At 37.5% G+C, this 25,568-nt stretch overlaps 1 protein-coding gene across 5 annotated transcripts in view; it reads left to right on the top strand.

Annotated features, from left to right (window-relative positions):
- Positions 1 to 25,568, top strand: part of KIZ (kizuna centrosomal protein) — a 144,720-nt gene that overhangs the window by 46,732 nt on the left and 72,420 nt on the right. The gene's annotated exons all lie outside the window — the stretch shown is intronic.

Below are 25,568 nucleotides of genomic sequence, written 5' to 3' on the forward strand. Positions count from 1 at the left end.
GAAAGCTCCTATATGCTTTTTCACTATTAGAGATACTAGGTGGAAGAAAATTTTGTACAAAGTTTTTGTGTATCTACAGTGTAGAAAACTTGTTAACTGCTGAAAACTGATTCTGGGATAAAAAAAATAGTACTAATAGCATCAAATTATTTTTTATGGGTAGAAGGAACCTAAGTAAACAGGCTATGGAAGATCTCACCTTTTATAAATGAGGAAACTAAGGCAAGAGACATAGTAGTGTCACATAAGCCACTGGGGGCAGAGCCCTTCATACAGCCTGCCTCCTCGACCCCCATACCACCCCCATAACTTTCAGTTACGTGATGCTGGTCACCCTTTTATTCCAATAGTCCTGGCAGCAGTGAAACGCCAAGCGGATGTTCTTGTATATGAGGGCATATCTTCTCTTTTAGAGCACCATTATACCTTTTAATATATTGCCTCTTACCAATCATTATCTGCTTATTGTATAAAGTTTAATTTATAGTCTGTCTGCAAATTGATGTTCAGGAAATATTTATTGAGAGCATATCCAAGTACAAAGTACTTGTGCTATGCATAGAAGAACTGACATGGTTCCTGTCCTTGGGATATTTGATTTATTGGAGAAGCAAGCTAAATGGATTTTTCTATTAATACTTTTCTCACCAAAGAGGTACAGGAGGCATTAAATATTACTTTATCAGAAACTTTATTACCAGACATGGAATGTATCTATTTTGGGTTTTGTGTTTGTAGTCTTATTTTTATTGCACGTTGGATAAGTTAGTACTTTAGTAGGCTAACTGGGAGACTAGCGTACTTACCCAGGACTCATTCTTTTTCTGAGGTGAAAAATGGTGAGTATGGGTATGGAATTACTGCTTAACATTTCTCTAGAAGTCAGGAATGTTCTGTCTCCCATTCTCCTATACAAATGACTTTTTCTATGACCTTAAAACCAAAGTCCTTGGAATTTGGGGATATACTTTTCTAGTATTTATTGGAAACTATAGGCATTAGGAGAATTTTTGAGTATTTGTCTATGCACAGAGAATGAAAAGGTTGTTTCTGTGTCTGTGTTATCAAATTTGAGCCTATTGATTTTTTGTGGCAAAAAACTCCCCAGGAATTGGTCAAAGGTGGTTTTAAATGATGCTAGTTAACCTGTTGATGTCCCCACTGCTTTTGAGGCCCCACATTACTGGTTAGCATGAGCTGTTCTCCTTGCTCTGAAGGTTGATTAGCTGTAACATCACATTTACAGAACTAAAAACCCTAGAGGATCAATATCTGAGTTTACTTTAGGGTCTGTTGGGGGCCTGGAGAAAAATCAATTGAAGAATTTTAGTTAGCAAAGATGAAGATGTGGGACAAAGGAAGACACATAATGTGGATATGAACAGGAATCTGGAACTTCTGATTTGATGATGATGTTGAAAACAGTGATGATCGCTATTAGGTTTTAGCATATCTGTGTGCCAGTTGAATTGCTGTGCTTAAACATAAAACATAGTCCTGAGTTTCCTGGCAATGAAGGCAAAAAGAGAAGTGCAGTGTGCTAGATAGTTCCTATCTAAGGAGAAAAGTGAAGCCAAGTGTTATTTTTGGTGTTGTTTTGATTTTTCTTTTTTTAAGAAAGCTTTATAGAGATATAATTTATATAACATACAATTCACCCATTTAAAGTGTACAATTCAAGGGTATATTAAATTATTAATTTTTAAATACTGTGATAGAATATTTATAGCATAAAACTTGCCATTTTTAAGTGTACTGAATTGTGGCATTAATTATATTCACGATGTTATATAACCATCACCCCAGTCCCTGGTAACCTCTAAACTACTGTCTCTATGAATTTGCCTAATCTAGATATTTTTTTATAAGTGGAATCATACAATATTTGTCCTTTTGTGTCTGGCTTATTTCAATTAGCATAATGCCTTCAAGGTTCTCCCATGTTGTAAGTATGTGTCAGAACCTCATTCCTGTTTATAGCTGAATAATATTCCATTGTATGAATGTACCACATTTTGTTTGTCCATTTATCTATTAATGTACGCTTGAGTTGTTTGGACCTTTAAAAGCCAAGTATTTTTGATAAGTTTCGTGACCCATTCCCATGGATGCTTCCAGATATTGAAAAGTAGACTCTAATTCATGTACACCTCTTCCATTGCAAGCTATAATGAGCTCTTCTCACAAGAAAGCATACTAGAATGAAACTGTAGAACAAATGTTAAAAGGTATGATAATTCTGAATCTTTTTATTCTTAAAGAGTGAATGATTCGCTGCAAACACTAGTACAAGGCTTCATGACTTAAAGCACTAGAAATTGTTATTTTTCATGTAACAGATGGTTGGCCTAGTGTCAGTTGTGGCCACAGGAATGACTTGGCCATGTGTCCCTCATCATCTGGGAAGCTCATGACAATGCTGAGGTGATGAGTCCAGCCTCAGTTACCTGGTGGTGGTAGCAGGTTCCCAAGACAGCAAGAGGGCAAGCCTTAGTGCACAAGTGCTTTTTAAGTATCTGCTTGCATCGTGTTTACTAATGTCCCATTGGCTAAAGAAAGTCACAGGGTCCAGCCCAAAGTAAAGAGGTGGAGAAATCCAGTCCATCTCTTTGTATGAGTGGCAAAGTCACATTGCAAAGGACTCCACTAACGCATATCAAGACTTCTGTCCCATGGGAGCTATCTCATTTCTTTTCAGCACTGAAAAATATTTCATTATCTGAATATGCCACAGTTTATCCATTCACCAACTAAAGGACATATAGGTGGTTTTTAAGTTTTGGCAATTATGAACAAAGCTGCCATAAACATCCATGTGCAGATTTTTGTGTGGACATAGGTTTTCAGCTCGTTTGGGTAAATACCAAGGAGTGTAATTACTGGATCATATAGTTAGTCTACGTTTAGCTTTGCATTGTCACCAGCAATGAATGAAAGTTCTTGTTGCTCTAAATTTTTGTCAGTATTTGGTATTGTCAGTTTTTTGGATTTTAGACATTCGAATAGGTATATAGTGGTACCTCATTGTTGCTTTAATGTACAGTTCCCTAATGACATATGATGTTGAGCATCTTTTCATATACTTATTTTCCATCTGTGTATCTTCTTTGAGAAGTCTGTTCAGATTTTTTTTCTTTTTCTTTTTCCAGCTGTGGGGATCTAAACCCTTAACCTTGGTTCTTGCCAATTTTTAATTTGGTGGTTCATTTTCTCAGTCCTTTGTCTGATGAATAATGTGTTTTGCAAATATTTTTTCCCAGTCTATGGGTTGTCTTTCCCTTCTGCTAGCAGTGTCTTTTGCAGAGCAGAAGTTTTAAATTTTAATAAAGTCTGACTTCAGTTTTTTTATGCATTGTGTTTTTGGAGTTGTATATCAACTTATTACCAAACCCAAGGTCACCTAGATTTTCTCCTGAGTTATCTTCTAGAGATTTTATAGTTTGCATTTTACATTTAGAGCTGTGACTCATTTTGAGTTAATTTTTGTGAAAGGTGTAAGGTCAGTGTCTAGATCGATATACACACACACACACACACACACACACATATGCATGTATATATATATATATATTGCCTGTGGATGTCCATTTTTCAGTACCATTTCTGGAAAAGACTATTTTTTCTTCATTGAATTGTCTTTGCTCTTTTGTAAAAGGTCAGGTGGCCATATTCGTGTGGGCCTATTTCTGGGCTCACTATTGTTTTCCATTGATCTATTTGTCTATTCTTCCACCAGTACCATACCCTCTTGATTTCTATAGCTTTATAGCATGTCTTAAACTCATTTAATGTCAGTCCTCTGATACCATTCTAATTCAGTACTATGTTGGCTCCTCTGGGTCTTTTGCCTTTCTGTATAAATTTTAGAATCAGTTTTTTTAATATAAAAAAATTTGCTTGGGTATTGATTGGGATTGTATTGAATCCATAGATCAAGTTGGAAAGAACTAGCATCTTACCAATATTGAGTCATACTATCCATCAACATGGAATGTACCTCCATTTATTTAGATTTTCTTTGATTTCTTTAATCATCTGACTTTTGTCATTTTCTTCGTGTGGCTCTTGTACATATATTGTTTATTTATTCTTAAGTACTTTATCTTCCTTGATGCTAATATAAAAGCTATTGTATTTTTAATTTCAAATTCCATTTGTTTATTGCTGGTATATAGGAAAGCAATTGACCTTATATTCTGTAACCTTGCTGTAATTGCTTATTATCTATAAGAGTTTTTTGGTCAGTTGTTTGGAATTTTCTGTATAAGCATGTCATCATCTGTGAACAAAATTTTCTTTCTTCCTTCCTAATTTGTATGCCTTTTATTTCCTTTTCTTATTGCATTCACTAGGACTTACAGTGTGATGTTGAATAGTAGTTGTGAGAAGGACATCCTTGCTTGTTCTTAATCTTTCCCCATAAGTTTTTCACCATCAAGTATGATATTAGCTATAGGGTTTTTGCAGAAGTTCTTCTCTAGTCCTAGTTTGCTCAGAGTTTTTCTCGTGAATGGGTGTTGGCTTTTGTCAAATGCTTTTTCTGTACCTAATGATATGATCATATGGATTTCTTTAGCTTGTTGATGTGATGTATTATATTCATTGATTTTTGAATTTTGAATCAGCCATATATATCTGGGATAAATCCCACTTGGTCACGGTACATAATTTTTCTTATACATGTTTTGGATTCAATTTGCTAATATTTTATTAAGGATTTTTGCCTCTTTGCTTGTGAGAGATTGACCAGTAGTTTTCTTTTCTAATAATGTCTTTATCTGGTTTTGTTGTTAGTGTAATGCTAGTTTTACAAAATTGGTTAACACATGTTCCCTCTGTTTATATTTTCTGGAAAGAATTGTGTACAATTGGTATAATTTCTTCCTTAAGTACATGATAAAAGTTCACCAGTGAACCCATCTGGACCTGATTTTGGAAGGTTAAATATTGACTCAATTTGTTTAATCAATATAGGCCTATTCAGATCATCTGTTTCTCCTCGTGTGAGTTTTGGTAGGTTGTGTTCCAAGGATTGGTCCATTTCATCTAAGTTATCAAATTTGTGGGCATAGTTATTCATAATATTCCTTTATTATTCCTTTAATATACATGGGATCAGTACTGATGATCTCTCCTTCATTTATGATGTTTATGTCTTCTGATATTTTTGTCTCTTCTTTTTTTCTTGGATAGTCTGGTGTAATGGACTGAATATTTGTGTCCCTTCAAAATTCATGTTGAAACCCTAACCTGCAATGTGGCTGTATTTGGAGATAGGGCCTCTGAGGAGGCGATAAAGGTTAAATGAGGTCATAAAAGTGAGGCCCTAATCCAATAGGTCTAGTGCCCTTATAAAAAGAGGAAGAGACACCAGAGCTCGCTCTCCTGCACCATGTGAGGACATAGCAAAAAGGGAGCAGTCCTCACCAGTAGCTGAATTGGCTGGCACCTTGATCTTGGACTTCCCAGCCTCCAGGCCTGCGAGAAATAAATTTTGGTTGTTTAAGCTACCCAGTCTATGTTATTTTGTATTTTGTTTGGTCTCAAAGCATGCTTCCTATGACTTTATTCTTTCAAATTTGTTGCGGTATATTCTGTGGCTTAGAATGTGGTCTGTCTTGGTGAATGTTCCATGTGAGTTTGAAAAGAGTGTGGGATGAAATATTCTATAAGTGTCACTTAGATCTAATTGATTGATGGAGCTGTTCATTTTGGCTATATCCTTGCTGATTGTCTGCCTGCTGGACCTGTCAGTTACTGATAGAGATGTGTTCAAGTCTCCACCTGTAATAGTGTATTTGTCTATTTGTCTCCTTATAGTTCTACTAGTCTTTGCCTATGTATTTTGATGCTCTGTTGTTAGGAAGATACACATTAAGGATTTTTACGGTATCCCTAGGTGTAGATTTTTTGGTGTTTATCCTGCTTGGTGTTCTCAGAGCATCCCAGATCTGCGGTTTGGGGTCTATCATTAATTTTGGAAAATTATCAGCCATTATTACTTAAAATACTTTGGCTCCTTTTTCTCTTTCTCCTTCCATTTCATGTATGTTATACCCTTTGTAATTGTCCCACAGTTCTTGGATATTGTTTCTTTTTTTTTTTTTTTTATCCTTTTTTCTCTTTTTAGTTCAGTTTGAAATGTTTGTATTAACATATCTTCAAGCTCACTGATTCTTTTCTTAACTATGCTCCAGTCTACTGCTCAGCCCACCACAGGCATTCTGTATTGAGTTTGATGTTTTCTTTTGTTTTGAAAGTATGCAAACCATTTAAAATTAATTATTCCTTGTAAAATTATTTTCACTTCCATTTATAGTAGCATAATTGAAAATCCCATTCTGTAATTCCATTTTGATGCAACCAAAATTTCCTGAACACCAGCCAGGCCCAAAGCTCTGTACTGTGAGTTATGAGGTGTGGCACTTTAAAATATGGCTGCAAATTCTTCAGTATTCTTCTTATCAAAAGATAGGATCTCTGTTTCCTTCCTTTGTATTTGGGTGATCTTATGACTGCTTCAACCAAGTAGAGCATGGTGGAATATGATGCTATATGACTTCTGGAGTTTAGTTATAACAGTCCATGTAGTTTCTACCCTGTTTGCTGGAACACTCACTCTTGGAACCATGAGCCACTATATAAGATGTCTGACCATTCTGAGGCTGAAATGCTGAAGAAATTATGTGTAGGCATGCTAGTCTGTAGTCCCAGCCTAGCCTCATCCATCCAGCTGTCCCCAGCAGACATGTAGCTGAAGCCTTTTTGGACTGTCCAGACAAGTCCATCCACAAGCTAAATATCACCAAATTACCTCTCTCAATAACAAATGAAACTGAAGAATCACCTAGCTAAGTGATTCTTAAATCACCTGCCTGATTCCCTAATCTGCATAATCATGAGGTGTAATAAATTGGTGGTTGTTTTAAGCTACTGAGTTTGAGGGTAGTGTGTTATGTGTTATAACTAGAAAAGGAGTACATTCATTTAACATTATATATTGAGTGCCTACTCTTCTGGGCACTGTTCTTGCTCTTATGGTACTTATGATCATGCATGTGAGGGGAAGGAAGGAAACATAAGCCGATAAACAATCTGTGTGAAAAGTGTTGTGACAAAGAATAAGCAGATTAAGTGGATCGAGAAGGCACAGGTGCAATTTAATATAAAATAGGGAAGTTCTCTCTGGTAAGATGGTATTTCAGCAAAGACCTGCAGTAAGCCACATTAAATTGTGCCTATGCCTTTTTACTCTGGTATATTTGTTTCTCAATTTCTGTTTCCTCTCTCTCCTTTCATATCTGGGAGAGGGATGGGCTATATCTTGAGAAAGAGTATATCAGGCAAAGGGAAGCACAGTACAGAGACCATTCAGTAGGAGCATAATTGGTATTTCCAGTTACAGCAGGAGTGGAAGAGGTGAGGGGGAGAAGGGAGGACATGGAGTGAGAGAGAATCAGTGGGCCTCATCGTGAAGGGTCTTGGAGGCTGTAAGAAGAACTTTGGATTGTACTTCAAGGGAAATGAAGAATCACTCTGGCTGCTTAATGGAAAATAAACTGGGAGAAAGAATGGGAGCAGAGAGACCTGTTTGGAGAATCTTACAGTGATCCAAGGGAGAGGTGTTGTGGCCTTGGACTAGGGTGGTAGCTGTGGGGCGGTGAGAGTTTGTCAGATTCTGGATGTATTTTAAAGAAAAACCAGCAGGATTAGTTACAGAATGGATGTAGGTTATTACAGAAAGGGAGCAGAAGGATGACTCCAAAGTTTGGGGGCAGAGCAACTAAGAGAGTAGCCATTGAATTATTTACTGAGGTGAGGAGCGTAGAGGAGGCATAGAATTGAGGGAAAGAAGATCAAGATGGGAGTTTTGCATATGTTACATTTGTGATGCATTTTTGACATTCAAGTAGAGATGCTGAGTAGACATCAATTTTATGAATCTGGAATTCAGAGGGAGGTTGGAACTGGAGAAATAAATTTGTAAATCATCAGAGTATAAATCCATTTTAAAGCCCTGGGCCCTAAGAACATCGCTAGAGAGTAAACATAAATAGGAAAGTGGCCTAAGGCCTGACATCAATCAAGGTCAGGAACATCAGAAAGAATCACAAAAGGATTCCGAGAAGAAGCTGCAGAGAAGAATGAGAAGAACTAGGAGGAAGTTATGCTGCAGAAACCAAGTAGAGTGTTTCAAGTGGGGTTTAGAAAGGTTAAGGAACCTTCCCAGGCACAGACCTGGTCAGAGGTGCAGCTAGGGTCCAAACTGACAATCTGATGCCAGAGTTCATGCTCTTAATATCTGCATTCTGCCACCCAAATCACAATCATAGTGGTGATATACCCTTTAATAGTACCTACCCTGTGCTAGGCAGTGTCATAGGACTTTCATTTATAATAATTCATTTAATCCTTTTACCACCATTTTACAATTAGCGAAACCAAGACACAGAGAGTTGTATAACAGGTCCAAAGTCACAAAGTGGATTTGTTCACTTTAAACTTGGCTGTGTCCAGAGTGAGTGTTCTTTTTTTTTTTTTTAATATGGGCTTTATTATTATTCACGTACACTGAAGCTAACAGATCACGAGACAATGGCATTGAAAAGATAGTTCGTTATTTGAAGTTCCAAGAGGAGGGGGCATATCACTCCACATGGGGAAGAAGTACCGAGGCCGGTCAGGTGGAAAGAGAGAGGGGAAATGTGGGCAGGAAACTTCATTGTGGTTTTCATGGGAAGAAATTCGTGATGCGGAGTAAGCAGGCCTTTTGTCAACTAGTTTGAATAATTTCAGTGGACTCTGGGGTGTAGGGGCTGTCCTTAATTGTCTGTTATCTGGCACTGGGGTGATTTGGATAGGTTGTTAGTGGCTTCGAATTTGAGAGTTAGATAAAAGTGGTGGTTCGGTGTGTGCTCTGGATGGGTTGGTTTGCTTCTGGTTTTTTTTTGGTGTTGTTTTTGTTTTTTTAAATTTTATTTTATTTTGTCAAAATACAATGTGGTTGACTATTGTGGCCAATTACCAAAACCTCCCTCCCTCCTCTCTCTCCCCCCTCCTCCCAACAATGTCCTTTCTGTATGCTTGTCGTATCAATTTCAAGGAATTGTAGTTGTTATGTCTTCTCCCCCACCCCCACCCCGGTTTTTAATGTGTATTTATTTATTTATTTATTTTTAGCTCCCACAAATGAGTGAGAACATGTGATATGTCTCTTACTGTGTCTGACTTGTTTCACTTAATATAATTCTCTCTAGATCCATCCATGTTCTTGAAAATGGCAGTATTTCATTCTTTTTTTATAGCTGAGTAGTATTCCATTGTGTAGATATACCACATTTTCCGTATCCACTCATCCGATGATGGACATTTGGGCTGCTTCCAACTCTTAGCTACTGTAAAGAGTGCTGCCACGAACATTGGGGAACAGGGAAACCTTAGACTTGATGATTTCCGTTCTTCTGGGTATATTCCCAGCAGTGGGATACCTGGGTCTATCTGCAATTGTTTGAGGAACCTCCATACCATTTCCATAGAGGCTGCACCATTTTGCAGTCCCACCAATAATGTATGAGAGTTCCTTTTCCTCCACAATCTCGCCAGCATTTATCGTTCAGAGTCTTTTGAATTTTAGCCATCCTAACTGGGGTGAGATGGTATCTCAGTGTGGTTTTAATTTTCATTTCCCAAATGCTTAGTGATGTTGAGCATTTTTTCATATGTCTGTTGGCCATTCATATATCTTCCTTAGAGAAATGCCTACTTAGCTCTTTAGCCCATTTTATAATTGGGTTGCTTGTTTTTTTCTTGTAAAGTTGTTTGAGTTCCTTGTGTATTCTGGATATTAATCCTTTGTCAGATGTATATTTTGCAAATATTTTCTCCCACTCTGTTGGTTGTCTTTTAACTTTGTTAATTGTTTCTTTTGCTATGCAAAAGCTTTTTAGTTTGATATAATCCCATTTGTTTATTTTTCCTTTGGTTGTCCATGCTTTTGGGGTCGTACTCATGAAGTCTGTATCGAGTCCTACTTCCTGAAGTGTTTATCTATGTTTTCTATAAAAAGTTTTATTGTTTCAGGGTGTATATTTAATTCTTTAATCCATTTTGAGTTGACCTTAGTGTATGGTGAAAGGTATGGGTCTAGTTTCATTCTCCTGTGTATTGAGATCCAATTATTCCAGCACCATTTGCTGAAGAGGCAGTCTCTTACCCAGTGTATAGGCTTGGTGCCTTTGTCAAAGAACAGATGGCTGTAGGTGTGTGGGTTGATTTCTGGATTCTCTATTCTATTCCATTGATGAGTGTGTCTGTTTTTAGCCAGTACAATACTGTTTTGGATATTATAGCTTTGTAGTATAGTTTAATGTCAGGTAGTGTTACGCCTCCAGCTTTTTTTTTTTTTTTGCTCAGCATTGCTTTGTCTATGCGTAGTCTTTTGTTATTCCATATAAATGTCTGGATAGTTCTTTCTATTTCTGAGAAAAATGTCATTGGAATTTTGATGGGGATTGCATTGAATTTGTATACCACTTTGGGTAGTATGGACATTTTCACTGTGTTGATTCTCCCAATCCAAGAGCATGGGATATCTTTCCATCTTCTTGTATCCTCTCTAATTTCTCTCAGCAGTGGTTTGTAGTTCTCATTGTAGAGAATTTTCACCTCCTTGGTTAACTCAGTTCCTAAGTATTTTATTTTTTTGGTGGCTATTGTAAATGGGCAAGCTTTCTTGATTTCTCCTTCTGCATGTTCACTATTGGAGAAAAGAAATGCTACTGATTTTCGTGTGTTGATTTTGTATCCTGCTACTGTGCTCAAATCATTTATCAATTCCAAGAGTTTTTTTGTAGAGGCTTTAGGCTGTTCAATATATAGGATCATGTCATCTGCAAACAGGGGCAGTTTGACTTCATCTTTTCCAATCTGGATGCCCTTTATTTCCTTCTCTTCTCTGATTGCTCTGGCAAGTACTTCCAACACTATGTTGAATAGGAGTGGTGAGAGTGGGCATCCTTGTCTACTTCCTGTTCTTAAAGGAAAAGCTTTCAGCTTTTGCCCATTCAGGATGATATTGGCAGTGGGTTTATCATATATGGCTTTAATTACGTTGAGATACTTTCCATCTATACCTAACTTATAGAGGGTCTTTGTCATGAATGAGTGCTGAATTTTATCAAATGCTTTTTCAGCATCTATAGAGATGATCATATGGTCCCTGTGTTTGATTTTATTAATATGGTGTATGTTGATTTGCGTATGTTGAACCAACCTTGTATCCCTGGGATGAATCCCACTGGATCGTGTTGAATAATTTTACGTATGTGTTGCTGTATTCTGTTTGCTAGTATTTTAATGAGGATTTTTGCATCTATATTCATCAAGGATATCGGCCTGTAGTTTTCCTTTTTGGTTGTATCTTTACCTGGTTTTGGTATCAGGATGATGTTTGCTTCATAGAATGAGTTTGGGAGATTTGCGTCTGTTTAAATCTTTTCGAATAGTTTGTAAAGAATCGGTGTCAATTCCTCTTTGAATGTTTGGTAAAATTCTGCTGTGAATCCATCTGGTCCTGAGCTTTTCTTTGTTGAGAGCCTTCTGATAACAGCTTCAATCTCCTTTATTGTTAGTGGTCTGTTCAGATTTTCTACATCTTCATGGCTCAGTTTTGGGAGCTCGTGTGTGTCCAGAAATTTATCCATTTCCTCCAGATTTTCAAACTTGTCGTCGTATAGTGGTTTACAGTAGTCTCGAATGATTCCTTGTATTTCAGGTGTATCAGTTGTAATATTACCTTTTTCATTTCTAATTTTTTTATTTGAATCTTCTCTCTTCTTTTTTTGTTAGCTATGCTAATGGTTTGTCAATTTTATTTATCTTTTCAAAAAACTAACTTTTTGATTCATTGATCTTTTGTATTGTTTTTTTGGTTTCAGTTTCATTCAGTTCTGCTCTGATCTTTTTTTTTTTTTTTTTTTTGGTCTGTTTCCTGACCGGCACTCAGCCCGTGAGTGCACTGGCTATTTCTATATAGGATCCGAACCCGCAGCAGGAGCGTCGCCGTGCTCCCAGCGCTGCACTCTCCCGAGCGAGCCACAGGCTCGGCCCTGCTCTGATCTTAATCATTTCTTTCCATCTGCTAACTTTAGGTTTGGATTGTTCTTGTTTTTCTAGTTCTTTAAGGTGAAGTGTTAGGTTGTTCACCTGCCATGTTTCCATTCTTCTGAAGTGAGCATTTAATGCGATAAATTTCCCCCTTAGTACGCTTTTGCAGTATCCCACAGGGTTGGGTATGAAGTATCATTATTTTCATTCGTTTCAGTACATTTTTTTATTTCCTGTTTGATTTCTTTTGGACCCATATGTCATTAAGTAGAATGCTGTTTAATTTCCATGTGTTTGTATAGTTTCCAGAATTTCATTTGTTATTGATTTCTAATTTAATCCATTGTTGTCTGAGAAAATACATGGGATAATTCCAATTTTTTTGAATTTGTTGAGACTAAATGATTTGTGACCTAATATGTGATCTATCCTGGAGAATGATCCATGTGCTGATGAGAAGAATGAATATTCTGAGGTTGTTGGATGGAATGTTCTGTAGATATCTGCGAAGTCCAATTGGTCTAGAGTATTGTTTAGATCTTGTGTTTCTCTGGTGATTCTTTGCCTAGATGATCTGTCCAATATTGACAGTGGGGTGTTCAGGTCCCCTGCTATTATGGTATTAGTGTCTGTTTCCTTCTTTAGGTCTAATAGAGTGTGTTGTATAAATCTGGCTGCTCCAACATCGGGTGCATATATATTTATGATTGTTATGTCTTTATAGGTGAGGTGGGTCTCTTGAAGGCAGCATATAGTTTGCTTCTCCTTTTTAATCCCGTCAGCCAGTCTGTGTCTTTTGATTGAGGAATTTAAGCCTTTTATGTTGAGTTGTTATTGAAAAGTGTTGATTTATTCCTAGCATTTTATTGATTATTGTTTGGATGTCTTAGGTGTCTTTTGTTCCTTTCTTTCTGATGTACTGTTTGTTTTCTGTATTTGTTGGTTCCTTGGGTTGTAGATAGCCTTTTTGTTTGTTTTCTCTTCATGAATGCCATTTTTATTATACTAGTGGGTTTTGATTTTTCTTGGGTTTTTATGGCAGTGGTGGTTATTTTTCAGGTACTAAACCCGGTAATCCCTTGAAAATTTCTTATAAGGGTATTCATGTGGTTGTGAACTCCAGCAGTTTTTGTTTGTCTGAGAAATATACTATTTGCCCTTCATTTTGGAAGGATAGTCTTGCTGGGTAGAGTATTCTTGGCTGGCAATCTCTGTCTTTTAGTATTTTGAATATATCATCCCATTCCTTTCTGGCTTTTAGGGTTTGTGATGAAAAGTCTGATGTTAGCCTGATTGGGACTCCCTTATAAGTGATTTGATGCTTCTCTCTTGCAGCTTTTAAGATTCTCTCTTTGTCTCTGAGTTTTACCAATTTGAGTATAACATGTCTTGGAGGAGGCCTTTTTGACTTGAATACGTTTGGGGATCTTTGAGCTTCCTGGATCTGAAGATCTGTGATTTTTCCTATATCTGGGAAGTTTTCTGCCACTGTTTTGTTGAATATGTTTTCAATACAATCTCCTTTTTCCTCCCCTTCTGGCATACCCATGAGTTGGATATTTGAGCGCTTAAGTTTGTCTGATATCTCTCTCAGATTTTCTTCAATGCCTTTGATTCTTTTTTCTTTTTCTTTTTGGTCTGCCTGTGTTATTTCAAACAGCCCATCTTCAAGTTCAGAGGTTCTCTCTTCAACTTCAGCTAGCCTGCTTTTTAATCTCTCGGTTGTGTTTTTTATTTCACTGAATAAATTCTTCAGTTCGGCAAGCTCTGCTACATTCTTTCTCAGGGCATTGATTTCCTTCTACATTTCTTCTTTCAGGTCCTTTATACTTTTCCTCATTTCATCATGTTGTCTAGCTGAGTTTTCTTCTATCTCATGTTTCCTTAGAATTATCACTCGAAATTCCTTGTCAGACATTTCAAGGGCTTCTTGTTCTATAAGATCTAGAGCTTGAGAGTTATTACCCTTTGGTGGTGTACTTTCTTGATTTTTCATAATTCTGATATCTTTTCTTTGATGCTTAGTCATTGTGGCAGGGGGTTTCACAGCCCACAGTTTTGACACTATTTTCTGACTAGGATGTTGCTGGGGTTGCCAATGTGGTATGGCTACCTCAGTGTCTGGTCAGTTGGCCACTAGTGCCTTGCATGTGTGGTTGCCTCGGGTCTTGGGCCTCTCCCGGGAGCCACCTCCCTGGTCAGCATGCAGTTGGCCATGCTGCTGGGTCATGGGGTGGTACCACAGGGTATGTGGGCTCTGCCAAGCTTCCACCTCCCCTGCTGGACATCTCCCTGCTCCGCGTGCATTGGGCCAGGGTTCTGGGATGGATGGAGTCACTGCAGAGCGTGTGGTCTCTGTGGAGCTTCTTCCTCCCCTGCTGGACATCTCCCTGCTCCGTGTGCACTGGGCTGGGCTGCTGGATCGCCCGGCAGCTGCACCGCAGGGCATGTGGTCTCTGCGGAGCTTCTGCCTCCCCTACTGGACGTCTTCCTGCTCCATACGCACTTGATGTTTATTTTTATAGCTGTAAATTGTTTGATTTGTGATAGAGAGTGATGCTGGGGACCATCTGTTCCGCCGTCTTGACTGGAAGTCTCCAGAGTCAGTGTTCTTAACTGGTGTACCCTATGCTGTCTCTCAATAATTCTACTGCCTAGATAGCTGGTATATCATCAAGGACAGTATTTTATAGGGTTTAATGAGGAAGCTCAAGAAGCAAATTAGATTCTTTAATTAGAAAAAGAAGAAAGAAAAGAAAGCTAAGCAGTGGTAATTTGACCTTTTGCTCCATCCATATTGATTTTGTGCCTTCCCGCCTCAAACAGGCTAATGAAGTGCCTTTCTTTAAGCTTGAACAAAGTACTTGCAAAGTTGCTTTATTCTCTCTTCCCGCTGGAGTATAACTGAAAGCAGAATGGAATGCTGCCTCTTAAACTAAGTCAGATGAAAGCTTTGGTTTTTCAAGGTCATAAAAATGTGATTACATATATTGAATCCCATTCAGTAATTTTAATTTAGCCCCTCTTTACAGTTAAATATAGAAAAGAAGTTATTACATCTGAGAAAGATTTGGTGCTGGAAATCATATTGCATGGAGTAATAGGTTAGAACTCTGTTCTTTTAAAATTTACCCTAAATTCACTTCATGAGGAGCTGGAAGCATATTTGTAAGCTTTCCTTCAGATGTGATGATGCCTCCAGATGTCTGTTCTCAGTTCTCTGTTTTCATCAGTACAGTTACTTGTTTTTCCCAGATGTGATCTCTGTCCCCTCAGTACAGGTGGCCTCTGAGCCTTTTCTTGTCACCACCACGCAGATTCTGGCCTTTATTCCCAAAGTAAGGTTGTGCATTACACTTCTGGAAGAATACCACAGTGCCATTAGGTGTGGCCATCAGGGTATCCCTTTCATGTCCTACCTGGAACTTCATTCCCCAGTCTTACCTGTGCCTTTACTATTAGCTTACCTGTTTTGTTCTGAAAAATCTAAAACTTTCCTTATCCTTATTTTGGTTTGAATATTTGAAAGTCCAGAACCAGATTTCCAAGAGAGCAGTAGTCCAGAGACCCGATCATAAGTAAAGTAGTCAGTAATCACAGTCTCTGTCACTTGGTGTTTGTGCAGGAGATATTAAAAAAAAGTTCACTGGCCAACTTGAAATCAGTTTCCCAGCCTTTGCCAACCATTTCACCATAGGTTGCTGGCAGAAGAACATGGGCAGAATAGAATGTTTTCTCTCCCCCTATACCTTACATTAGTAGGGCTCCTGTATAATAATGGGAATACAACTGAAAGAGCTAACTGTCTCAGATCTTAAAGAAGCAGTCTCTAGGGAAACCCAAAGACAACAGGGAGGAAAAAAAGCACACTCAAGGGAATTTTAGCTTTTGATATCTACATTTTCAGCTATAGCAGACATAAACACAGCCTAACACCTAGCAGAGGAACATAAAACCTCAGTGTGAAGGCCTGTTTACCTCTTCACTCTAAAGGCCTATATACCTAATTCATCGTATCCAGCTTTCAACAGAAAATGACAGGGCATACAGGAAGGCAAAAACACAGTTTGAATAGACAAAGCAAGCATCAGAACCAGACTCAGATATGGCAGATGTTGAAATTATCAGAATGGGAATTTAAGATAACTAAGAATAAAATGCTAGGTCTCTAATGGAAAAAGTGGACAGCATGCAAGAACAGATGGGTAATGTAAGCAGAAAGATGGAAATTATAATAAAGAATCAAAAGGAAATGCTAGAAGTAAAACAACACTGTAACAAAAATTAAAAATGTCTTTGATGGATTTACCAGTAGATTTGTCAGAGAAATGAATCAATAAGCTTGAAGATATGTCAATAGAAGCTTCTATGTTGAGCTTATTTTATTTAGCATAATGTCCTCAGGTTCATCCATGTTATAGCATGTGTCAGAATTTCCTTCCTTTTTAAGGCTGAATAAGATTTCATTGTACGTATATACCACATTTTCTTTATCCATTCATCTGTTCTTGGACATTTAGGTTGTTTCCACATCTTGGCTATTGTGAATAGTGCTACAATGAACATTGGAGTGCTAATATCTCTTCGAGATCCTGATTTCAGTTCTTTTGGATAAATACTCAGAAGTGGGATTACTGAATCATACGGTAGGTCTATTCTGATTTCTTGAGGAATCTCCATACTGTCTTCTATGGCATCTGCACCATTTTGCATTCCCATTAATGGTGTACCAGGGTTCCAGTTTCTGAACATTTTTGCCAGTACTTGTTGTCTTTTATTCTTTTGAGAATAGCTATCCTGACAAATTTAAACTAATATCTCATTCTGATTTTTATTTGCATTTCCATGATGATTAGTGACATTGCACCTTTTCAAATCTCTGTTGGCCATTTGTATGTCTTATGGATACATTGGGGAAATGTCTATTTAAGTTTTTAGCTCATTTTTAATTGGGTTATTAGTTTTTCTGCTATAGAGTTATAGGAGTTTCTTATATTTTTTGAAAATGAGACCCTTATCGATATATGGTTTGCAAATACTTTCTCCCAGTTGTTAGGTTGCCTTTTCATTCTGTTGATTGTTTCCTTTGCTGTGCAGAAGCTTTTTGGTTTGATGTAGTCCTATTTGTCTTTTTTTGCTTTTGTTCCCTATGCTTTTGGTGTCAAATCAATGAAATCATTGCCAAGACTATTGTCATAAAACTTTTTCCCTATGTTCTCTTCCAAGAGTTTTACAGTTTCACGTTTTACATTTAACTATTTAATCCATTTTCAGTTGATTTTTGTGTGTAGTGTAAAATAAGGGTCCAATCTCATTCTTTTGCACATGGATATCCAGTTTGTCCAGCACCGTCTGTTAAAGAGACTGTCCCTTTCCCCTTGTGTACTCTTGGCATCCTTGTCAAAGATTAGTTGGCTGTATATGTGTGAAGTGATTTCTAGACTCTATTCTGTTCCATTGGTCTATATGTCTGTCTTTATGATACTGACCATGCTATTTTGATTACTGTAGCTTTGTAACATATTTGAAATTGGGAAATGTGATGCCTCTAACTTTGTTCTTCTTTCTCAAGATTGTTTTGGATATTTGGAGTCTTTTGTGGTTCCATGTAAATTTTATTATTGTTTTTCTATTTCTGTAAAAAATGCCATTGAAATTTTCATAGGGATTTTATTGAATCTAGAGATCACTTTGGATAGGGTACTTTGGACATTTTAACAATATTAAGTTTTCCAATTCATGAACATGGATGTCTTTCCATTCATGTGTATCTTCTTTAATTTCCTTTACCAACATTTTGTAGTTTTTAGTGTACAAGTCTTTTACATTCTTAGTTAAGTTTATTCATAACTATTTTGTTCTTTTTGGTGCTGTTGTAAATGGGATTTCTATTTTAATGTCTTTTTCTAAGGCAGTTCGTTGTTACCATATAGAAACATAACTGATTTTTACATGTTGATTTTGTATGCTACCACTTTACTAAATCCATTTATTAGTTCTAACAGTTTTTGTGGGGAGCGTGTGTGTGGAGTCTTTAGTTTTCTGTACATAAGATCATGTCATCTGCAAGCAGGGACAATTTTACCTCTTCTGATATGGATGGCTTTTATTTCTTTTTCTTGTTTAATTGCTCTGGCTAGCCCACCTGCAGGGACTGGGGCTGCACAGGCAGGGAAAAGCCACCCCTGGGAAGCCAGCTTGCCACCCTCCAACAAGGCAAAGCCCAGCATGCTGTGCCACCCACCCACTAGGACTGGGGCTGCACAGGCAGGGAAAAAGCTGCCCCCAGGAAACCTACCAGCTGCTTGCCAAGGCAGGACCTAGCATGCATGTCACCCACCCACTGGGATGGAGGCCATACAAGCAGGGAAAAAGCTACCCCAGGAAGCCCACCTGCTACCTGCCAACAAGGCAGGAACCAGCATACCACGCTGCCTGCCCACTAGGATCAGAGCTGCATAGGCAGGAGAAAAGCTATCTGCAAGAAGCATGCCCACCATTCACCAACAAGGCAGGACCCAGTGTGCTGTGACACCCACCCACTGGACCAGGGCCACACAGGGAAAAAGCCACCCCTGAGAAGCCCACCTGCTGCCCACCAACATGACAGGACCCAGTACACCATGCTGCCTGCCCACAGGGATTGGAGAAGCACAGACAGGGAAAAAACTGCCCCCAGGAAGCCCACCCGCCAACAAGGAAGGCCCCAGTGCACTGCGCCACCTGCCTAACATGACCAGGGCCACACAGGCAGGGAAAAAGCCCCCCATAAAGCTCTCCCACCCCCCACCAATAAGACAGGACCCAGAGCCACCCACCTACTGGGATTGGACCAGGAGGCCCCACACCACTTCCGAGGAGATGGCCCACAACAGACACCAGCACAGCTTCTACTGCTGCAAGGACCACTAGTCACCACAGTAGCAGCCATGACCACGTGCAAGTGGCCTGCCACATATTCAACTGCATTGACAAGGGAGAGTCGCCAGAGGAGCCTGGAAAAAGAGAAGGAAGTCTTTCTTCTCAGAGTCCACTCTAGAGTAATGGAAGCAGCAACTGATCTACCAGATAACCAGAAATCAACATAGAGATGATAGAAGAACAACAACAACAAAAAAATGACACCACCAAAGGAATATACTAATTCTCAAGTACCAGACCCTACAGAACAGGAAACCCTTAAAATAACTGAAAAGAAATTCTGAGTAATCTTAAGGAAACTCTTAAGCAAACTCAAAAAGGTAAGAGAAGACTCAGACAACACAGTGAAATGAGAAAAAATATCCAAGATATGAAGGAGGAAATTTACAAAGAGATTAATACCTTGAAAAAGAATATAGCAGAATTCTTGGAACTGAAGAATTAATTCAGTGAAATAAAAAACATGACTGAGAGATTAAGCAGCAGGTTAGAACAAGCAGAAAAAATATCTGATCTGGAAGACAGTCTTTATGAAATTACCTAGGCAGAAAAAAGAAGAAAAAGAGAATTTTAAAAAATGAAGAAAGTCTGAGATCTAGTGGACAATCTTAAGCACACAAACATCTGAATGGTAAGTGTTCCAGAAGGAGAGAAGAAAGGTAAAGGCATTGAAAAATCTATTCAATGAAATAATAATGGAAAATTTCCCAGATATAGGGAAAAACAAAGACCTTCAGATCCAGGAAACTTAAAGATCCCCAAACAGACCCAATCCAAAAAGATCCTCTCTGAGACACATTACAGTCAAATAGGCAAAGCTCAAAGACAAAGAGAGAATCTTAAAGCAGCAAGAGAAAAGCGTCAAGTCACTTATAAGGGAGCCCCCATCAGACTAATAGCAGACTTCTCAACTGAAACTCTACAGGCAAGAAGAAAATGGGATGGAATATTCAAAATGCTAAAAGAAAAAAAAATACCAGCCTAGAATACTAACCTCAGCAAGGCTGTCCTTCAGAAATGAGGGAGAAATAGTGTATTTCCTAGACAAGCAAAAGCTGTGGGAGTTCATGAACACACGGCCAGCCCTGCAAGATATACTCAAGGGAGTCCTACATCTGGAATCCAAAAAGAATAATCACTACCATAGAAACACAAGAAAGAACAAAACCCACTGGTAAAACACAAATGCAAATGAGAAAGAAAAACAAAACCAAAAACAATCTTATCACTTCAAAAATCCAACAAACAAAAAGGACAAAAAATAAAAGGTGAAGAAAGGAAAAAAAAGATATTCAAATCATCTAAGCAAAAAGCAATGAAATGGCAAGAGTAAGACATTACTCCTCAATAACAACCCTAAATGTAAATGGATTAAACTCCCCACTCAAAAGACACAGACTGATGGCTTCGATTAAAAAGCTAGACCTAACTATATGCTGTCTTCAAGAGACCCACCTCACCTGTAAAGATACACACAGACTAATAGTGAAGGGATAGAACAAGATATACTACACAAAGGGAAACCAAAAACAAGCAGGAAGGAGTAGCTATTCTTATATTGGATAAAATAGACGTTAAACCAAAAACCATAAAAAGAGACAAGGCCACTTTATAATGATAAAGGGATCTATCCAGCAAGAAGACATAACAATCATAAATATATATGCACCCAATATCAGAACACACAGATATATAAAGCAAGCACTATTAGACCTAAAGGAAGAGATAGAGTTCAATATGATAATAGTGGGAGACCTGAGTACCTCCCTCTCAGCACTGGACAAATCAACAGAGGAGACACAGAATTTAAACTATAGACCACTTAGAACTGGCAAATACCTACAGAACATTTCATCCCACAACTGCAGAATTTGCATTCATCTCATCAGCACATGCAACATTCTCCAAGATAAACCACATTTTAGGTCACATGTCCAGCCTCAACAAATATAAAATATTGAAATCATCCCAAACATCTTTTCAGACCACTGGATTAAAACTAGATTAATAACAAACAAAACTCAGGATACTATACAAACGTGGAAATTAAACAACAGGCTCCTGAATGATTTATGGGTCCAAGAAGAAATTAACACAGGAAATCAAAAAATTTCTTGAAACCGATGAAAATAAAGACACATCGTATCAGAACCTGTGGGATATTGCAAAAGTAGTACTAAGAAAGAAGTTTATTGCAAAAAAATGCTTACATAAAAAAATAAAAAGATTGCAAACAACCTAATCCTGCACCTTAGAGAACTAGAAAAATAAGAACAATCCAATTCCAAAGTTAGTAGACAGAAAAAAATAATTAAGATCAAAGCAGAACTAAATAAAATAGAGACACCAAAGATGATACAAAAGATCAATGAAACAAAAATGTGTGTTTTTTTGAGAAGATAAACTAAATAGATAAACCATTTGCAAAGTTAACAGAAAAAAGGTAGAAGATGCAAATAACAAAAATCAGAAATGAAAAAGGAGACATTAACAATGCCACAGAAATACAAAGAATCATTAGAGACAGTCACAACTATATGCCAACAAATTTGAAAATCTGGAGAAAATGGACCAATTTCTGGACACATACAAACTACTAAGACTGAACCAAGAAGACACAGAAAACTTGAAAGGACCAAAACAAGCAATGAAATTGAAGTATTAATCAGCAGTCTCCCAACAAAGAAACAAAGAAAAGCCCAGGACTGGATGACTTTACTTAGAGCTAAATTCTACCAAACCTTTAAAGAGGAAGTAATACCAATTCTCTTCAAACCATTCCAGAAAATTGTAACAGACGTTGCTCTGCCAAACTCATTCTATGAGGCCAGCATCACCTTGATACCAAAACCACACAGATACAACAAAAAAATAAAACCTACAGGCCAATATCTTTGATGAACATAGACACAAAAATCCTCAACAAAATACTAGCAATCAGAATACAGCAACACATGAAAAAAATTATACACCATGATCAAGTGGGATTAATCTCAGGGAGACAAGGATGGTTCAACATATGCATGTTAATAAATGTGATATACAACATCAACAAAATCAAGGACAAAAACCATATGATTATCTCAATAGATGTGAAAAAAAAAGCATTTGATAAAATTCAACATCCCTTCATGATAAAGGCTCTCAGAAAACTTGGTATAGAAGGAAAGAGTCTCAACAGAATAAATGCCATACATGACAAACCTACTGCCAATATCATCATGAATGGGGAAAAGCATTTAGCTTTAGCAACAGGAACAAGACAAGAATGCCCACTATCACCACTCCTATTTAACACAATGTTAGAAGTGCTAGCAAGAGCAGTCAGGGAAGAGAAAGAAATAAAGGGTATCCAGATTGGAAAAGATGAAGTCAAACTGTTCCTATTTACAGACGACATGATGCTATATATGGAAAAACCTAAAGACTCTACCAATAAACTCTTAGAGCTGATTAGCATTTCAGTAATGTTGCAGGATACAATGTCAACTCCCAAACATCAGTGGCATTTTTATTCTCCAATAATGAACTAGCAGAAAAAAGAATCATAAAGTAAGCCCGTTTACATTAGTCATCCCTAAAATAAAATAACGAGGAATCAATTTAACCAAGGAGGTCAAAGATCTCTTCAATGAGAGCTACAATCACTACTGAAAGAAATTAAAGACACAAAAAGGTGGAAAAATATTCCATACTCTTGGACTGGAAGAATCAACATTGTGAAAATGTCCATACTACCCAAAGTGATCTACAGATTCTAAGCAGTCCCCATCAAAATACCAATGATATTCTTCACAGGAGTGGAAAAAAAAACTCTAAAATTCATGTTGATCAACAAAAGACCCCAAAGAGCCAAAGCAATCCTGAGAAAATAAATAAATAAAGCCAGACGCTTAACACTACCTCACTTCAAATTATACTACAAAGCTGTAGTAAGCAAAACAGCATGGTACTGTCATAAAAATACACACTCAGACCAATGGAGCAAAATAGCGAATCCAGAAAGTAACCCACAGACTTACAGTCAACTGATCTTTGACAAAGGGAACAAGAACGTAAGTTGAGGAAAAGAATGCCTCTTCAATAAATAGTGCTGGGAAAGTTGAACATCCATATGCAGAAGAATGAAACTAGGTAGAGGGGATTTGAGGAAAGGTTGGGTGGGGTACCTGGGGAATAATTGCAATTTGAGGTGGTGAGCATGCTGATAGCATTGATTTACTCACCACATCTTGGGCACAGGTGCTCACAGTCAGCTCTTGCTCCATGAATATGTATAATCAATAATAAATAAATTAATTAAATAATGGTTCTAGCTAGGACTTCCAGTACTTTATTAAGTTGCAAGAGTGGGCATTCTTACCTTGTTCCTGTTCTTAAGGGAAAAGTTTTCCATATTTCCCTATTGAGTATATTGGCTGTGGGCTTTTCATATATGACCTTTATTATGTTGAGGTAATTTTCTTCCATTCCTAGTTTATTGAGTTTTTATCATGAAAGGGTATTACATTTTATCAAATATTTTTTCTGCATCAAGATGATCATGTGTTTTTTTATCTTTCTTTCTGTTACTGTCATATATCACTTCCATTGATTTTTGTATGTTGATCCATCCTTGCAGGTCATGGTGTATGATCTTTTTTAATGTGCTGTTGAATTTGGTTTGCTGGTATTATGTTGACAGTTTTTGCATCTATATTCATCAGAGGTGTTGGTCTGTAGTTTTTTTCTTTTGTGGTATCTTTGGCTTTAGTGTCAGGGTAGTGCTAGTCTAATAAAATGAGTTTGTAAGTGTTCCCTCCTTTTCAGTTTTTTTGGAAGAGTTTGAAAAGAAATGACTTTAATTTTTGAAATATTTTGTAGAATTCACTTGTGAGGCCATCTGGTCCTAGGCTTTTCTTTGATGAGAGGTTTTTGATTACTGATTCAATCTCTTAATTAGCTACAGAACTGTTCAGATTTTCTGTTTCCTCATGATTCAGTCTTAGTAGGTTGTGTATTTTTGGGAATTTATCCATTTCTTCTAGGGTATCCAGTTTGTAGGCGAGTAATTGTTCATAGTAGGTTTTTATGATCCTTTTCATTTCTGTGGTGTCTGTTGTAATATTTCCTCCTTCATTTCTGATTTTATTTTTTTGAGTCTTCTCAACTTTTTCTTAGTCTTGCTAACAGTTTGTCAATTTTGTTTATCTTTTCAAAAAAATAATTCTTAGTTCCATTGATTTTTTTCTATTGTTTTTCTGTTCTCTATTTTATTTATTTCTGCTCTAATCTTTATTATTTTTTTCCTTCTAACTTTGGGCTTAGTTTGTTGTTTTCTCTTTCTCTAAGGTGTAAAGTTAGGTTGTTGATTTGAGCTGCTGCTTTTTAAATGTAGATGCTTATTGCTATAAACTTCCTTCTTAGTACTGCTTTTGCTGCATCCTACAAGTTTTGATATGTTGTATTTTCATTTTCATTTGTCTCAAAATATTTAATAATTTCCCTTTAGATTTCTTCTGTGATCCTTTGGTTGTTCAAAAGTGTGTTGTTTAATTTTCACATATTTGTGAATTTTCCAGTTTTCCTTCTGCTGTTGATTTCTAGTTTCATTGCATTTCTTCAGAAAAGATTCTTGGTATGATTTCAGTCTTCTTAAATTTAAGATTTGTTTTGTGTCTTCCATGTCATCTATCCTGGAGGATGTTCTGTGTGTACTTGAAAAGAATGTATATTCTGCTGCTGGTAAGTGGAATGTACTGAATATGTCTGTTAGGTTCATTTGGTCTGTAACATTGTTCAAGTGTGTTTCTTTGCCGATTTTCTGTCTGGTTGTCCTATCCACTATTGAAAGTGGGTTATTGAAGTCTCCTACTATTTTTGCATTGCTGTCTATTGTCACCTAATTTTCAAATTTAAAAATCCATGAGTTTTGCTCTCCTAATTGTGCCCTCTCTTGTGCATGCGCACGCACGCTCTCTCTCTCTCTTTAAATAAAGGAATTGAGGGAGCTTAAAAGAAGAAGAAAAAGGTGATAACTGTGCTGCCACTGTTTTCCTAGAATTCTATTCACCATTTTATATTTACATTGATTACATTTTGGGGAGATCTTCCAATGGAGTGTTAAGGTCCTTCACCCCAGCACTCTGGGAGTCAGACATGGGATGGAGGGGGAGGAGTGGGAGGAAGGAAGGGAGACGAGTGAAGGGGTAGGAAAGACCAGGGAGGCTGGTGAGAAAATAGAGCAGACTTCTACCTCTGTCAGGGAGGGAATGAACAGACAAAAAATCCTGCTGGGGATATAGCAAAACGAGACTTCTTTCAATACAAATTTGAGATCTAAGAGTAGTTTATTCTGAGTGGAACAGATTTACCATGGTTTCAGAAATAGAGAGAGGACCCACAGTCAGGCTCTAGTTGTTCAAAACCTAAATAAGGTAGGAAAGAGCAGAACATGGGTAGGTTTTGAAGAAAATAAGCCTAATAGGAAACAGACCTCAGGGAGAGGCCTGTGCACTCCAGTCAGTAGTCCCAGCTGAGCTTGAAGTCATCCAGCCAAAGCC

The sequence above is a fragment of the Cynocephalus volans genome, chromosome 11 (assembly GCF_027409185.1).
Source record: "Cynocephalus volans isolate mCynVol1 chromosome 11, mCynVol1.pri, whole genome shotgun sequence".
In the NCBI taxonomy this organism is placed as follows: Eukaryota; Metazoa; Chordata; class Mammalia; order Dermoptera; family Cynocephalidae; genus Cynocephalus; species Cynocephalus volans.